Raw genomic sequence first — 5,290 nt, forward strand, 5'->3', positions numbered from 1 at the left:
TAATTAGTCAATAAGGAAACCCTAATTGAGACACCCAAGTAATTCCGCACTAACCCTAAAATTTTCGAAATAATCAGAATCAGGATCAGGGCCCCTAAAACTTAGGGGGGTAAACCCTAGTTGATAATTATCTTGAAATTTCGTTGTCTAAGCTGAGAATTTTCGAAATAGTTGATTCATCAGGCCTATGCCACTGACTAGGCTACTCTACAAATTAGACCGAACCCTTACGGACCGTAAGGGTTATGGCTTACGGTCCGTAAGCGAGGCTATTTTCTGGCTATAAATAGCCGACCTTGGGACTTGAATTTGGAAGTTAAAACGGCGGCTAAACGCTTTCTGTACGTCGAGTTATCACACTTATATTACAATTAAACACACACTGCACTCGAATCGCTGCCGCAAAACAGGGTAATTACTCGATCGCTATTACGATTCATTTTCCGAGATCAATATATCCAAAGAATGTTTAAGTGCCGCCCACATTGGGTTATACTTTGTCGTTCGTCGTTAAATCGATGAATGTTTAAGTATTGCACTTTGTCGTTCATTGTGAGAATTTGATTTCGTGAGTTATCGTGACTGCTGTATTGATCACTAACCCAGTTTTGTGTGCATTATTATTATTATTAGGTTAACCAGGCTAAATCATATTCTATCCGTATTAAATCTGCAATGTGAGTCATTCTCTTTTTATCAAATGTTTTACAATACTCCAAATTATTTTCAGAATTATAATTACAGTGATTAAGTTGATGTAATCACCAAATTACAGCCAGTATGTGGGGTATTGTGCACATTACTACTGTTTTTATCACAATTAGGTGGGCGAACCTAAAATTAAGTGATACGTCATTCATTGGGGCAGCCAATAGTGATATGACCACTGTCACAGATCCGGTCGAGTGACAAATACTGTGGGTAGTTGGTTGATATCAGAAACATGTGTAAAAGATCTTAACACTGTGAATTATAACAACTGTGTCGTTTTCAGTAAAATGAATGATTCACTCAGTATTTCCCCGCTGACAAAACCTTTTTCAAACATGTTTCAGGTGATCTACTGTAATTCAGGAAAAGTGCCGGGGAGCATTTCAAGCTTAAGATACTGGCTCAGTATAAAATAAAGAAATATGTTTTGAAATAAAGATTTATCAGAAAAATCTTATTATTGTAAATTATCGGGGTTTTAGCCCGAATTGTGAAATAAAATAATCGGGAAAAGTTTTTTAGCTTTATAACGATCCTGATGTTAAAGAATTCCGCTGCTAAAATCACATAAACATATATCACGGGATTTCTGTCCCGCGGCTCCTGAAACGGGTCAAACCGGGTCGGGGGCCGTGACAGAAATAAGGTGGTATCAGAGCCACTGAGTTAAGCTAATTAAGTATTTAACAGATACTTAATTTTTCCTGATTACTATTATGTGATTATGTGTTTTATTAAACTGACTATTTGTTAGTTACAGTTTGGGTAAGCAAAAGTTGCAGGATATCTATCTTAAATTAGATAGGTCAGTCTATGAAGAGGGAAGTTCATCCAAAACTAAATTTTCAAAGCTCCCTACAATTCCTGAAGAAGGAATATTTGTGCGAAAAGCACAATATGAGAAACCGCTTTCTCCTAGAAAAAGGAGTATGATTATTAAGAAAAGTAAGGAGCAAATCCGGGAAAAGAGAATTAAAAAGGAAACCCAAGAGTTAATTAATAAATCACCTTGGGAAGACAAGCTAGATGAGAAATGGGCAAATTTGTATATGCTAGCCACTGTAGCAGAACATGCAAATCTTTAAATACCCTAAGTCTAGTAATAACACTTCTTAGTAAATAAATAAATAAATAAATCTAAGTGTGTTCTTTTCTGTTATTTTGTACAAATAGTGTGCAATAAAACTTCGATGTTTATTTGTTAAACTTTGTTCCAAAGTTTTAACTTAGCATTTCTGTGCATTTTGCATATATGCTACACAGCATGAGCGAGATATCTGAAGCTTTTCAGAACCTCAATCTGTACCCAGTGAATATAGAAGTTTCCCAAGAGTTTACTGGATACTTTGCTGATGTGGACCAACCTGTAGAATTCCATGCTCCACCTTTGACAAAGCCAAAACGAAAGAAAAAGAAGAATTACATGTGGGGACATCGTATCCGTAGGAAAAAGCCAGTTCCGAAACTTCCTAAAATAAACAATCCTTTAGAAATAGCAAAAGAAACTGGTAAACAGCCGGAGATGGAAATTGAAGATAAGAAAGATTCTAGGCAAATGGAAATACAGTTTGAGGAATATTCTAAAGATATAGAAATGGAAGTAGGACAAGGTTCTAGACCAACTCAGATAGAAATCGGAGAGAGCTCCAATCAAAACCAGAACCAGGAAATAACTTTTCAGGATTAAATAGATTTTCTATTGGCAAACTGTGAAACTATTCAACCTGTCAATACGAATGTTTTTACCTATCCTAGTGAAAATCCAATCCCTATGAATTTTGCACCAGCAATCCCAGAACCAATAGTCCACGCTCAACCTATAGAAATGGAAGAATGGTGGACGAATGATTGGCAATTTCAAAATATTGTCAACGACCCTTATTCCTTCCTTCCGCAATTTGATCCAGAACCCCTACCTAATCCACCAATGAGCACTGAGAATATGGCTGAACTTCGCCATTTCGGTGAAGAGTTGATGGATGCAGGGAATAGAATCAGGGAGATAGGGGGACAGATTGCCTGGAAATATGATGAAAGGGAAATGCGTTTTTAGAACAACAAATGGTGAGGGATAGGAGGATGGTAAAACTATAGTTGTGTAATAGTATAGTAAATAGTGAAATCAGTTTGTAACATAACTCCAAATAAAACTTTGTAAAATATCTGTGTGTAGTGATGCATACTATAACGGATATGAAATGGAATCGAGAAATCGATAATTTTGACTATACGTGTATTGTAAATTGTCTGATTGTTTATGTATGATTACTATTTATCAAATACTAATAAAAATTATTATATATTATCAGATGGCAAATAGTGGTAATGAACCAGTAAATGAGGTTAATCAGTCAGAACAACATCCAGGGGATCAATATATGACTAGACAAGATATTGAAAATATTGTTGCTCAAGGGATAGCCAATGCCATTCCAGCATTTGTTGCTGCTGTAAAAAGTCCAATCGAACCGCAACATATCATTCCTAGTAAACGTACTACTGAAGATAACTTCAGTAATAGTATAAACGGTGGCCATAATCATGTTAATCATGATAATGAATCCCAGCACACGCCGCTCCCTAAGAAACAGAAGGCTGCAACACCTGGCTGCACTTTCAAAGAATTCCTTGCTTGTAAACCCACTGAATTTGCAGGCAATGAAGGGGCGACTGCATCACTGCGTTGGTTAGAGAAAACCGAAGCAGTAATTGCAATAAGTAAGTGTGCCAAAGATGATCAGGTCATGTACGCATCAAATCTGTTTAAAGAAGGAGCACTCGAATGGTGGAACACTGTGTTACAAGCTAAAGGAAGAGATAGGGCTTATGCTATGACTTGGGAAGAATTTAAGAATCTCGTAGAAAGAAAATTCTGTCCTGAGTATGAAAAGGAACAAATGGCAAATAAGTTCCTAACTCATCGGATGTTAGGTGTGGATTGTCGTGGTTATACTTCGACATTCTTCGAATATGCTAGAGTGGTACCTAACCTGGCTTCGCCAGAACCGGTACTCATTTCTCGCTATATTTGGGGATTAATTAGCGAAATTCGCAATATCGTTAAGGCTGCGAGACCTCGCACTATTGACGATGCAGTAGAATTAGCTAACACTCTAACTGATGAACTGATACGTACAAGAGATGAAGATAGGAAGAAGGAACTAGCTCATAAAATTACCCAAGGATTTAGAGTGGGTAATAGTAGGAATTTCAAGAAAAGAGGAACAGGGCAATCCTCAACTTTGCCATTCTGCAAAATTTGCAAAAAGAATCATTTTGGAAAATGTAACAAACTTTGCAATTTTTGCAAAACGATAGGACATCGTGAAGAAAACTGCAGGAAGAAATCCATAATTTGTTACAATTGTGGAGAAGCCGGACATTTCAAAACAGAATGTCCTAAGTTAGCCAACCCAGTAGACAACAAACCCAAAGCGACCGAAGGAGCTACTAAGAAGAATGCTAGAGCATTCCAGCTAACCACTCAAGAAGCAGAGCTCATTCCGGATGTCATCGCCGGTACGTTTCTAGTTCACAATGTTTATGCAAAAGTATTATTTGACTTTGGTGCAAACCAAAGTTTTATAAATACTTCATTCTGTCAGGCTCTTAAGTTACCCTTAACTACCGTTAGGAAGATTTTTACAGTCGAAACTGCAGATGGGAATTCAGTAAAAATCAATCAGGTTTTGCAAAAAGTAGAAATAGAACTTTCAGGTCATAAATTTGTTGCAAACCTATTGCCTATGAAATTAGCTGAATTTGATGTTGTGTTAGGAATGGATTGGTTAATAGCCAACCATGCTCAAATCATTTGTGATAGAAACTCTATAGAAATTCAATCACCTACTGGGAAAGTAATCATGATTACAGGAGATAAACCTCGAAAGCCGCTGAAGTTCATATCAGTAATGAAAGTTGCTAATTATGAACGGAAACAAGGAATAGTATATATGATTTCAGTAATCATTTGTACTAAAGGAAAAGAACTTAAGGAAATTCCTGTAGTCTCAGAATACCCAGATGTATTTCCGGAAGATTTACCTGGGTTACCACCAGATAGGGAGGTAGAATTTAGGATTCATCTAATTCCAGAAACTACACCGATAGCCAAGGCACCCTATCGATTAGCTCCTACCGAAATGTTAGAATTGAAAAAGCAATTAGATGAATTACTAAGCAAAGGATTTATACAACCTAGTTCATCCCCTTGGGGTGCACCAGTGTTGTTTGTAAAAAAGAAAGATGGATCGATGAGAATGTGTATCGATTATAGAGAGTTGAATAAGGTTACAATTAAGAATCGATACCCATTACCTAGGATTGATGATCTTTTTGATCAATTACAAGGCGCTAAATATTTTTCTAAGATAAACTTGCGCTCCGGATATCATCAATTAAAGGTTCAAGAAGAAGACATACCTAAAACTGCTTTTAGAACTAGGTATGGACATTATGAGTTTACAGTCATGCCCTTTGGATTAACTAATGCACCTGCAGCATTTATGGACATGATGAACAGGATCTGTAAACCATATTTGGATAAATTTGTAATTGTTTTCATAGACGATATACTTAT

Source organism: Helianthus annuus, chromosome 17 (genome assembly GCF_002127325.2).
Source record: "Helianthus annuus cultivar XRQ/B chromosome 17, HanXRQr2.0-SUNRISE, whole genome shotgun sequence".
Lineage (NCBI taxonomy): Eukaryota > Viridiplantae > Streptophyta > Magnoliopsida > Asterales > Asteraceae > Helianthus > Helianthus annuus.